We start from the raw sequence: 13,442 nt of genomic DNA, 5'->3' as shown, positions 1-13,442 counted from the left end.
AACTAAAGACAATAAGGCAACATTTTCTAAAAGTAAACATCTTCACATAAATATGCTTGGGCAATTTATACATGCACAAAGATATAACTGTGGAGTTCTCTGAACCTTTAGTGTTAATTTGTAACATGTTGCAGAAAACTGGAGAAATGCCAGAAGAGTGAAGAACTCCCAAACTCTAATATTTTTAAAAGGGTACCTGGGATAATCCAGGAAATATTAGTAATATTGATAGCAATCCTGGACAAAATAATAGAATGGCAATTTGGGATTTTATCAACAAATAATTAGAACTTAAAAATATACTGCCAGTCATCATACTTTCATGGAAAGTAGGTCTCGTCAAAGAAACCTGTTACCTAATGAAGTGATCTTAGGCTCATGAAATCTTAAGCGTCTGTGATTTAGTCTGTAAGGTGCATCTCTGACAATGTTGCAGGTGGATGGTCAATAAAGGTGACTGTTTTGTTGTAGTATACTTGTAGTTTTCAAAAGTTGATTTAGGACATCTTTATTATTAAAAAGGTACAGAACATGGAATAATCATGGAACACATTAAATAGATTTAAAACTGGTATCTCAAAATGTAGTTGTTAATGGAGGGACATCAATGAATGACATCATTATTAGGGATTGGCTCCTAATTAGGGATTGATGCTTCCTCAACTTGAGAGGCATCAATGAACAGGGTTGCATTAATGGGGTTTCCCTAGCAAATAGATTTTGGTTCACTGCTATTCCGTATTTTTTTTTCTCACTATGTCTACACCATATCATTAAATGTTTGCTGATCAATTTTGCAGATGATATTAAAATTGTTGTAGCAATAAATAGTGCAGATGATAAGTTAGTGGTGCAGGGATATTTGAATTGCCTGGTTACATGGTTAGAATAAAGTAAAATGCAATTTAGTACAGCAAAATGTGGGGTAATACATTTGGGAACAGAGAATGTATGCTATACCTACAGGATGTCAAACGCAGCCTGAAAGCAGTGATTCAGAAAAGGATGAATGGGATCATCCTATAGAAATGTCTCAACGTGAATGCTTGGTGCACTGCTGTGGTATCTCTGACTTGGGCAACCATTAGATGAATAAAAAGGGGTATAACTAACTAGAAGTGGGGAAATGGCCTTCTTTTTATACCCAGCATTGATATGACTACTGCTAGATGTGTCTCTACTTCAGGAAGGATCATCAGATCATAGGAAAGTAGAACTGTAAGGGACCTGAAAGGGCTGGTTAAGGTCATCTAGTTCAGTCCCCTGCTCAAGGCAGGATACTGTGGGTGCTGACAGACATGTAAAAACAAACAAAAAAACCAGTGCTTTACTGAAAGAGGCATTGTGTCAGTTTTACCTGTCTCCCCATCATCTGTATAACTCGTGTGTTTCAGTGGGGATTTTTGGCATTTTTATTTAATAGCTAAGTTAAAACAGATGCTGGGCGAGCTGGGTCAAACTGGTCCAATTCCATCTCTTTTGGGCATGCACTGCGCTCAGTATGGGGATGCACCAACCTGAAAGTAAAACACTGAAGCACTGATTTACAAGCCCCCACCCCCCCTCCATGTCTGTAAGCACCTCTCAACTAAACCATGTTTTGAAAATGTGTGTCCAGCCTGGTACTGAAATTTTTCCAAGGATGGAGATTTCACAACTTCTCTAGGCAGCCTGTTCCAATGTTGAACCGCCCTCATAATCAGAAAGCTCCTCCTACCCTCCAACCTAAATTTCCTCTGCTATAGCTTGAGGCCACTGCTTCTAGTCCCATCCCACAGAAGAAAATGCATCTCCACCCTCTCTATAATTGCACTTCAGATATTTGAAGACTATTATCAGATTTCCACCCACAATCCTTTTCTTCAGACTAAATAAACCCTAGTTTTTTCAGTCTTTCCTTAAGTCTTGCTTCGCAGGCCCCTAATCATTTTTGTTGCCTTGAGATGAACTCTTTTTAAACTGTCCTTATTTTTCTTGAAGTGTAGGGCCCGAAACTGGACACAGTACTCCAGGTGAGGCCTCATCGGTGCTAAATAGAGTGGAATAATCACTTCCCTTGATTTGCAAGGGGCACTCCTGTTAATTCAACCCAGTGAGCTGTTAGCTTTTTTTGCAACAAGAACAACACACTGTTGGGTCATTTACTTATGGTATACTGTGACCTGTAGGTCCTTCTCTGCAGTACTGTAACCTAGTCAGTCATTCTCCTGTCTATATTTTTGCAGGTAATTATTCTGTCCCAAGTCCATGTAAAAGCAAAACAAAATATCCAAGACTTTTCTGAGAATAGGCTACCCAGAAAGAAAAAGATTGAATACATGTTGCTGAAGGGCAGTGACCCCCTGCTCTTTTACCCCCTTTGAAAATTTGCAGAACTTTTCCTGTATTAATGATAAGCATTTCTACCTGTCTAACACTAATATTTTGGGGTACTTAACACAATAACGTAGTCCATTGGTCAGTGGGCTAAGTTAAACTTGAGGGGCTTGGGGAGAGTTATATTTTGGATAATAAAATATCTTTTTGGAGGGGAAAAAAAATGTAAGGTGAATTATACTTTTGAGAAATTGATCTCAGATGCTTGTTGCAAGGGCTATCCTCCTGTGTGGTGGGAGCAGCTCAGTATTATGTTATCCTAGTCTTGGATCGTATGAAGTATGAAACTGCCAAAGTTTCTCTAAACAACAAATGCTGGCTATATTTAAAACAATGAATGCACTGTTTATGCTGTAAAGATGGTTCCCCTGTAAGCATGAATGTGCTAATTTCCTTGTTCTTACCTCCAAAAAAAATCAATGTAAGAAACAAAAGGGTCTGATTCGGTTGACGTGCAGACAGTCTTCTCACTGATTTCACTATGGACTGAATGAAGCCATAAGTTCAAGAGCAACTACCCTCTATTCTGAATCCATTGGGCCTTTTGAACAGCATATCATTTCTTTCAGTAATGATAATACAGTGTGTCACAGAGTGCCCTCCAAAGGGGTTGCTTGCTCAGGAGTGCTATGGCCTTGATTGGCCTCTGAGAATATTCCTTGAAACCAGCCCAGGTTTGGCTTCTATAGCAAGGGGGGAGCCTGAGCTCCTTCCCACTCTGAGAACCCTAGCCTTTCAGTCTCTCACCTTTCCTAGTTTTCCAGGTCTTGACTCAAGTAGCTATCATTCCAGTTCTGTTTTTGGGAGTGGGACTTCATGTCCTCTTGGGGTGACCCAAAGCAACCCACAGTCCCAAGCAGCACAAACTGCTTGGGACAATCCCTTCAGTAAAAGCACTTACTGGGGCAAAGGTCAACCATCCGGAGGTTTTATTCCCCCTCCAAAGGGGTTAAGTAATTCTACTAGCCCAAACTGCCAAGAGCATCCACAGAGATCCTGAGCACCTCCACTTCTTTCTCATCCTTAGGATTTCTTTTCTCCAGACCTACCAGGCTGTTTTTTTTTCAGACTGCTCTCCCTTGCTGTGTGTAGACAAAATGAGGGGCACGTGTGCATGACACTTTAAAGCAGGTTAAATGCTTTTACACTGCTTTAATGGTGTTGGTGTTTGCACGTGTTGGTGGTGTAATTCCAGCCGCTGAGGCAAATTCAGTAGTGTAATGTGCCTTAAATGACTTGGGGCGCAGCAAACTAAAACTCCTCAGAGAAGCACTGGGCTCTGTCCAGCTCAGGGGCTCTGCAGGAAGCCTGTGCAAGGCAGCCTGGCAGCAGCCCAGGAAGGCAGGCTCCACCCAAGGGGAAAAAAAAAAAGTGGCAATTTTTTTTTTCTTCCCTTGGAGCCTACCTAAGCTGTGTGGGGGCCCAGTGCTTTTCTCCATGGCTGTGGTGCCCCCCACCCCGTACTGCCTGAGCTGGGTGCCTGCGGGCGGGTGCCGCCTGGTGGGGGGGTGCCACTGCTGCGGAGGGAGGCAACAGTGCAAAGCTTAACATTGCAAAATCTCATTTACTCATTTACTCCCATTTCCCTGAGGTAATTCATTTTTTGCATTGGAGACTACAGGCAAGCATATCATCAATCAAAGTATTATGTTAATCATTATAAGTGATGAGTCATTGTTGTGAGATATTCAGTTGTCATGATGGTTTTGATATGATTATCTAAAAGTTGTTATGTTAATGCTGATGGAAGAAATGGGTCAAGAGCATCAAAGGCATTAACATGTACAACATTAAACAAGGTTTAGGGTTTTGAGTACATAGATCTTGGTCTTGTCACAAACTACTCCATTAAAAATCTGTTTAACCTTTCATACAGCAGAAAAACAGTAAAACATAAAAGAAAAAAAGTATTAAGTAAGGTTTTCAGCCTAAAAGCATTCCTCTTTGCATTTTTCTTTTGCTGTAGAGAGCTTCAGAAGAAAAATCATTTGTTTAGATTACTTGAATTTAGTAATAACTATTCATTTGGGGGGAAAAAAAGAGCAAGAGTGAGTTGAGACGAGCCAGAGCAGTTGATATTGCTTTAGTTGTCGGAGTCCAATTCAGTTTCCTTGCAGACAAGGTGAAATGAAACAACCATACAGAAAGGGAGAGGAAGGATCAGCAAAGATAGAAACTTCTGCTTCAGTTTTTGGCCCTGACTCTTACTTGAAATGTGTCTGCTGGAGGAAGATGTGCACAATATATGTCTGTAAGGAACTCTGAGACCTGGCAAGCTTGTACTAGCATCAAGCTCTTTGACATGGCTGCCTCTGACTCTGGGTGTGCAGCAGTATTGCAAGAGATGCTGTCTCATTAGCTAAGCCAGAGTCTTTCAAACAGGAAGTCAAAGGGAAGAAGCAAGGGAAGACATAAGGGTATTGGCATACAAGAAAAAGGATTACAAAAGAGGAAGGGATAGCAGAAAAGCAAGATCCACATTCCAGGGCCAGGGAGAGAAGTTATACCGGTTTGTGTGTAAGTGATCAGAAAGTGGTTCAAATCTGTAATGCAACAGAAGTTTAGTATACATAAACTGCTTTCAAAATAGCCAAAACTGGTTTAAGATAAACCTGGACAGATGTAGGATCAGATGCAACTGATTTAGGTTAAATTGTTATATTGAACTTGTGTCCCAGATCTCCCTCATTTCCACCCCCAGATTCAGGTTAACTCCCATCCCCTGGCACCCCAGGATGCTATACACCTCCTGCACAAACCTGCCCCTGGCAGGGTGGGTGGGTGCACTAGCCTTTGCCCATGCTGTCTGCTGCAAGTAGGGAGACATGCTGTATCACCCTGGCTTCTGGCCAGGGCCACTGCAGGCATGTGGCTGCATTTCTGGAATCAAAAGTATCTGTTTGCTTGTTTATTGGTTCAGTCTACACAGTTTAGATTAACCTGTGAAGACTAAATTGATTCAGCCTTGGGCTTTTGGACTGTTTGTATTTGGCCCAGATTGTTATCAGGATTTAGCTCAAGCCAGTGGGAGGAGTGATCATGTCCCCCTTTGACTCTGTCTAGGTAGATCATCCCTTGGAATCGAGTAGTGATGGCCCAATGGTGTCATCATGGATACTCGTGCCACAGAAGATATTGGGGGTAGCAATCATGATCCTAAAATCTGGATGGATTAAGAGGATCATTCCTTCAGACATTAGTATCACTTTATGTAACCCTTAAAGCTCATTCTCTTAATATTTTATTCATTTGGTATGCCAGCTTTGGCCCACAAGTTTTGATCAGTTAATTTCCAGTATTAAATTCATCTTGTTTGCAAGACATGACCCTATCATAGTTCTTACATTGCATTAAGATTCCCCTTATTTCTACTAATCCAATATCTTTGTCTCCATTACATTGTGTCTCTTTTTCTATTGACATTCCCTGTCACAAGTTAGAATAACATTTTCTGAACTTTCACCTACTTTATCACAGTTGAGTGTGAAATTGGGGTAGAGTTGCATGTCCGAGTTAATAGAACAAATCTTCCCAAAGTGCTATTTTTATGGGTTCTGTCCAAGCTCTGCACTGCAGAGTACAGACAACATGGTAGCTCAAGGTATTGCTCATGTAAAAGCTTCAATTAGAATATTTTGTTACCTTTTAGGATCAAATTAGTTACTAAAATTTATAACTTTGGTTTTTATAGAAGGAGTCCTTTTAAATCTGTTTGTTACTTGGTATCCTATTGGGAGATGCAAGTTAACTTTCAGCTATTCTGAGAGTCAAATTTTGTCCCATTGATTAGCTGTTTTGTTTTCCTTGGATCAGTCAATGACAGGAAAACTCTGTGGAATCTCAAATTCCTTGATAAAGGCAGAAATAACATGGGCTTTTCATAGATTGGATGAAATCATGGTTTCCAGGGAGACCTTAATTTCATTCGTAGCAGCCAGAAACTTGAACTGGCAACTGTGGCAGGTTACATAAATTGCCTATCCTGTACAGTATGTTGCTTTCCAATCATTCATGCATATCAGTCCAGACTCTCAAATGCTGTGGCAAGGCAGCACTTTCTCTCTTAACTAATTACCTTCACCTGGCACAGTGTCCTCTTAAAGTGGGACAAATCCAACAAACTGTGTAAAATGCCAAAATAAACCGTACTTAAAAAAACAGGCCTTCTGTGACTCTTCAGATGTTGGAGCATGCATACGAACTTCCTGTATTGTAGACTAGAGGAGTCTGTGGGTTTGGTGGCCTTTGCTGGATCCTATCAAAAATAAGCAGTGAGTACACCCCACCCAAGAGATTTCTTTTGGTTTCAGATTTTTTTTTTTTAAACTTGTGCTTATGCATTTGAACTGCCTAAGTTGTTCTTCCATGTATGACATTATTGAGCAATGTGAAAAATTATAAGGGCTCATCTATTCTCTCGTTGTGCAGATTTTTCAGATCCTTGCTAATATAAAAATAATTGGTCATGAAGAGCCGGGTGGTGCTAAGCCTCTTTTCCCCCCTCCCCCCGCCCCCCCGGACTTCTAAGCAATATTTTACTGTTCTTTTAAAATATATTATGTAATGATTCTAGCTGATCTATAGATGCAGAATTAAAACGTGTCATGTATACAGTGCACTTGTGTGTCCTTTTCTCTCCTCCTTTTACCCATGGTATCTCATTGGGTGTTCCTAGTGTTTCAGGTACTGTGCCTTGTAGTTGTGTCTGTGGTACTTTTGGGGATACTTGGGAATAAATGAGTGCCTCTGAACCCGGGGGACTGAACTTTGTAGCTCAGGAGAAGTCTTCCTGTCCTATGTTCCTCCCAACCGCACCAAGTATGGCAATTATATACTGTTGTACTTCTACCAAGATGGTGTGTTTATACCAGGATAGCTTAATCCCGTATAGGAAGGGGCATGATTTGTGTACTAGAGTGCATGCTAGTACAATAACCCTGGTACCTCATGTTTAAAAAGTGAGGGGGGCAGAAGGGTAAAAAAAAGACTTAAATAGATTATATTTGTCACATTAGTAACCCTTTTATAGAGTATTATTGTGGTCTTTGAGAATCTTAGTAATTGACTTTAGCTCTTGATACAGCTCTTGGCAGTGCCATTGTAAAAGGCACTGTATAGACCCAGACAAAAACTGTTCCTGTCTCCAGAGCTTGCAGTCCAAATATGTGTTAAGTTTACCTATCAACGTTGAATATATGTACATAGCCAGTATCCAGTTTCTACTGGGAGAATTGCCATTCTCCAGGTAGAAACTGAAGTGTATAAACATTCAAGCTTTTTCTCTAGGAGCAAAAAATGCTGATCAAGAAGAACCATCCTGCCCTGGTAACAACCCAGCTTAAATCGCTCCTGGGAGAGTTTCCTCCAGGTGGCTGAATGTCTATACAATTTCTCCTGGCTTAACTCCTCCTGGGTCCCAGGAGAACTGGATCTAGGGAAACGCCACCTGTCTTCCTGACACATCAAAACCAAGGTGACTTTGAAGGCATGGGGGTCAGCTGCTCTCCCACTCCCATAGACCAGGAGCCATGGGGATCAGCAATCACTACTTCCTACCTCTTCCAGAAACTGGGCAGTTCCTGGTTTTAGGAAGAGGCAGGGGGCTTCTCTGGCTCCTGCTGGCTTCACTTTACTGCCCTTGCCACCCCACTGAGTGTTGGAGGGGTGATTTAAAAGCTAGAGACTGGGAGTGGGGATTAGGGATCCTGCTTCCAGAGGGGCCGGGAGCAGGATGTGTGCAGGCTTTACCCAGCCCAGTTCTGGGTTCCAGGCCCCTCCAGCTTCCCTTTACTACCTGCGCCACCCACCTGACCTATATCAGTATGGGGTGAGGTGGGTAGCTGTGCCCTGCACAGCTGATTGGTGAGATGGAGGGGGTGGGAACCCTTCTGGGGTTGCTTCTGGCAGTTGGATCCGGTGCTTTGCCCCGTACTGATCTCAAGCAGCCCACAGCAAGGCAGGCTGCAAGGTTCCTGGAGCCTTGCCACAATAGTCGAGTCCACTCCTGACCTCCCTGCACTCCTGGTCAGCACAGTGGAATTCAAGGAGCAAGGGCTATTTTCCTATGCAGTGGGACCAGGAGGCTTTCTACATTGTGAGAATGCCCCCCACTTCTGCCAGTCAGCTGATTGATGGGATGGGGAAGGGACATTCTTCTAGGACAGAAACCACCCAGGGCTGTCTGTGGCAGCTGCTGATTTTCAGTAGCTGACAGCTGCCGCTTGACAGCCTTTCCTTCTTTGCAGGCAGGGGAGAGGACCAGCTTTAATTAATAGGCTCCCATAAGGACAGGGGTGCCCATGGGAACAGTCCTCTAGTGCCCCCTGGCTAGAGAACGTTTACAGTTTAGCTCCTGGATTATTTTCCTACCAGAAGAATATTCTTCTGTTAGAAAAGACTATCTGTATGCAGCTACTGTTCTATGCTAATTATGCATGTTCTGCCATTTAAGGTTGCACAACTACAAAAAGGTCAGGAAGTTCATGTTCCTACAGGTAAACTAACTTCTGTGTGTTGTAGATTCTGTATAACTCTTGCATGTTTAACAAAATAAGCAAATATTGTGAAATATACATTTGGCCAAACCTGTATAACATAATGCTGTTGGAAATGTAGTATTTGCTTTCTTTAATTTCTAATGCTTTCTCTAAAATCTGAGTGTTTCACTAACACAAATCTTTTCGCATTTTTTTTATTTTTTCCCCCCATTAGTATTGGTATTTTTTTTGGTTTTTTGTTCAGCATTTCAACTTCTGCAGTTGTGTGGCTATCCTAGTCTTTGTCTAAAAAGATCAGCATTTTTGTTAGCTTAAATAACTTAAAAGAAAAGCTAGAAAATATGACCCATAAATGATCAAAATCCAAAAGACAAATTAAAAAAAAAGAAATCAAAGGTGCCATTTTTTTTCTCTTTACTTGAATGAAATCTCAATTTTTTTGAGGTATGGCTGATTGATTTTGAAAGATTTAGGATTAAAAGTACCAATACAACCCTTAGGATCATGGATGAACTTTTGAATAAATCTAAATAATTAAATTCCTCTAGTACATATTCCCAAAAGAAAATACATTTTCTAAACTAATTTTCTCCATTTTATTTTCTCATTTTTAATTGAGAGAAAGGAGTGAGAAGAGAACATAAGGAAGTGATGTGTGTAATTTTGCAGGACTTTTCCATGCTGTTTTAGGTGATTACAAATTAGATTTTTTGATTGCTTTTCTTTGTTGTATAATTTCTGTATTATTTTCATCTTAATAGGAAATCAGTTATAAACCTAGAACAAGTGATATAAAGGGACTCAGCATGTCTTTTCAATCATTTATGATAACAAGATTTGTTCATGTGTAGGCCAAACTCAGTGTCCTCAGCTTTGATGAGAGGTTGTTTTATAAAGTGATGCAACATGAGAGCCGTGTTAATTTATACTTGGACGCTAGGATAATCTGAATGACCTTTCAGTACAGTTGGTTTTGGAATGGTGGAAAAGGTTAAAAGCAGACTGTTTTAAAAAGAGGTTGATAGGAGTGAGTAAATAGGAAAAAGAGTTGGAAGAAACAAATGTAGTTTTATGGAACTAATCAGTGTGTTTTTTGAACTTGACATGTATTAATTATGCCTCAGTGGGAAGCCTGTGACTAAATGGCAAAAGGGAATTTCTTTGTCTCTCTCAAAGTTAATTTTTCAATTTGTATAGTGATGAGCTGCAGTAAAGAGCAGACATTTTCTTTTGATATATTCAAAATTGTACTGTATGGAGATCATCAAAAACATCCCCACGGGGGGTGCAATGTGATATATTTGTCTGGGATCTTGAAAGCAATAGAAAGCTAGACTGTGCCAGCCCATTAAAAATGAAGGTGTCAAAACCTGATTTTTCTGCTTTTCAGTATGCAGGGGTTTGCAAGTGGACAGGGGAAAGGTTAAGTTGTCAAGGGCTCATTTTCCTTCGAATCTTCCTCATTCCTGTTGTTGCCCAGCCATGTAATTAGCAGGTGGGAAGAAGGCATAAAACCTGCTTTTTTCTGAGCGGGGTGGGAGGGGCTTTGTGTGGGGAGTGCAAAAAAAAAAAAAAAAAAAAAAGCCACTGCCACAGGACAACTTACTGGGTTGCCCTGGGTGCAGAGCTGCTCTGCTATGCCTCTGTTATTAATACTTAAGAGTGATCTCTGCTTCATTCTTTGAAAGGGCCATCTTCAGGATAGCAATCTGGGCCTTGGAGCTAAGAATATAGCGGCACTTTTATATAACCTTTGGGGAAGAGCCTAAGCCCCAGAGAGGGTTGCTCAATGTTTTCCTATAAGCTAGTTTTAGACAGTCTTCTGTTTAGTGTGCTGGTGGTTTTGAATCCCGTTCTGAGATGCCTGTACCTTGGCATGCATTTAAGGACCTTAAGTCCCTAAAACAGGGTTCTGGATTCAACTCAGGGGCCAGGTATATAAGAATTTTGTCATTGTTAGGTCTAACATTTAGCTGCATAAATCCTTTATGGAAATAGGCCTATGCAAGCTAAACAGAATTGTGGTTCCTGTTTACACCTCAGAAAGAAAGGGAGCACTTTTAATTTGGACTTTTGTATGCCCTTGAAAAGATAACTGGATTATTTACATAGGTGATATTCTTACTACAGAAGCATATGATTAGAAAAAAATTGGGCCTGAAGGGATCTTAGGAAGTCATCTGCTCAGTCAGAAATCACCCCAGACAAATATTTGTCTAATATCCATTTGAAACTAATGTGAATTCTAATTTACATTTGAAACCAATTAGTGAGGTTCTACATACTCTGAAGGTAATCTGTTCTAGTGCATAACTACCCTCAACGAAAGTTCTTCCTGATACCCAGTTTATATCTCACTTGTTTAAACTCATTAGTATTATGCCCTGTCCTCTGTGGGCACAGAAAAGTTGATCACCATCCTCTTTGTAATAACTCCTTTCTGTATTCTGAAGACTATTATCAGGTCCCCGCCCCCTCCCCCGTTCTTCCTACCATCTTTTCGAGATTTCTAGTCCTTTTTGTTGCTCTCTGCTGTATTCTTCAATTTGTCCTCACCTTTTTTGAAGAGCAGTGCTCAAAATTGGGCAGTGCCAGAGAAAAATGCATTCCAGGGGAGGCCTTACCAGTGCTGAACAGAAGAATCCATTCCCCAGACTTGCCTAAAGCACTTCTTTTAATACATCCAGTACAGTATTGCTTTTTCTTCTTTTTTGGCATCAGTATTACACTATTGACTCATGTTTAGTTAGCTGTCCACTATACCCCCCCAATCCTTTTTTTTTGAAGTACTGTAGCCTAGCCAGTTGTCTCTTTGTAATTGTGCCTGTGATTGCTCCATCTTAAATGAAGTACTTTGTGCTTCTTTTTATTCATTTCCATCCAATTAGTTTCTTACCATTTACCTAAGTTATCAAGATCATTTGAGTCCTAATCCTTTTCTTAAAGTGTGTCACTCAATTCCATTCTCCAAGCCCTTAAATAAAATGTTGAACAGTATCAGACCCAGGGCAGAACCTTATTGGTATGTCCTCCTTGTTAGATGTATAGCCATTGCTTATTTTGCTTTGAACATTATAAACCAACCAGCTATCCAGTCACCTGATAATAGTTCATTTAGATCCTACGTCCTTAGCTTACTTATAAGGATATCATCTATCATGAAGCCCATCATTTTGCCTGAGAGTTCCCATTGTTTGAGGGGAGCCTGCAGATTTCCTATAAGGCTTTTATTGATTTTTTTTCCAAAGTGAAAATGAGGATGGGAAATGGAAAAGGTGGAAGCAGATACTGAGATGATAAAACAAAAAATTGCTAGATGATCTTAGCTAGGGTTCTATTTCCTGGACTCAAGTGATTCAATCAGAAATTTGCCTTGCATCTCTTACTTTGTTTAATGAAAGTTTCTAGGTCTCATGTCAGGAAACACTGAAACATTCTGGCTCTTGCCCTAGTGGATAGAATTTATCTCACTGCCATCTATCAATTTTATCCAATGACTATGCAAAATCTATCATACATGACAGTGTATTCAACATTCTCTATCTACAATATCTTATCAATCTATGGCACATTATTAAGTCAGCGGTCTCTGTACTGAGGCCAAGGAGTTTGTGGCCTCATCAGTGACCTAGAAGATAAGATGGAGTTTACTCAGCAAGTTTTGCAGATGGCACCAAGCTTGGTGGGGAGGGGCTGTAGATACACTGGAGAGTAAAGCTAAGATTCGGAGAGACCTAGACAAATTGGAGGATTGGACCAAAAGAAATCTCATGAGATTCAATAAAAAGTGCCATGTCGTGCACTTGGGACAGAACAATCCCGTGCAACAGTGTAGGCTGGGGACTGACTGGCTAAGCATCAGCTCTGTAGAAAAGGACCTGGGGGTTACAGTGGACAAAAAACTGAATATGAGCCAACAGTGTGCCCTTGTTGCAAAGAACGCTAACAGTATGCTAGACTGCATTAGTAGGAGTATTGCCAGCAGATCGAGGAAGGTGATTCTTCCCTCTGTTTGGTACTCGTGAGGCCATCTGGAGTGGTGTGTCCAGTTTTGGGCCCTCCACTACAGAAAGGATGTGAACAACTTGGAGAGAGTCCAACAAAAAAGGTTAGAGGTTTAGAGCACATGAGTGATGAGGAGAAGCTGAGGGAACTGGGCTTATTTAGTGTGGAGAAGAGAAGTCTGAGGGACGGAAGGGATTTAATAGCAGCCTTCAACTACCTGAAATGGGGTTTCAAAGAGGATGGAGCTAGACTGTTCTCAGTGGTGGCACATGACAGAATAAGGAGCAATGGTGTCAAGTTGCAGCAAGGGAAGTTTAGGTTAAATAATAGAAAAAACACTCTCACTAGAAGGGTGTCATGACCCAAAGGGTATGATTTTGTGTGCGCTTCAGCACTGCAGAATTATTTCCTGCCACATGGAGCTTTCTTTGCACGGTGCAGTTCTCAGTTGCATAGAGAAAACCCCGGTGCAAAGGAGTTCCCGCCACCCGTATGTAAATTTGTTTCCCACTATTGGCTGTTTCTAAATTATTCCCACGTGGCGGCTAGCGATTAGCTTGCTAG

The 13,442-nt window shown here is 41.0% G+C and overlaps 1 protein-coding gene across 1 annotated transcript in view; it reads left to right on the top strand.

Annotated features, from left to right (window-relative positions):
* The window catches only part of COL21A1 (collagen type XXI alpha 1 chain), a 236,612-nt gene that overhangs the window by 36,162 nt on the left and 187,008 nt on the right, over positions 1 to 13,442 (top strand). The window lies entirely within an intron of this gene.

Source organism: Alligator mississippiensis, chromosome 1, assembly GCF_030867095.1.
Source record: "Alligator mississippiensis isolate rAllMis1 chromosome 1, rAllMis1, whole genome shotgun sequence".
Lineage (NCBI taxonomy): Eukaryota > Metazoa > Chordata > Crocodylia > Alligatoridae > Alligator > Alligator mississippiensis.
This window is presented reverse-complemented; position numbering and strand designations above follow the sequence as displayed.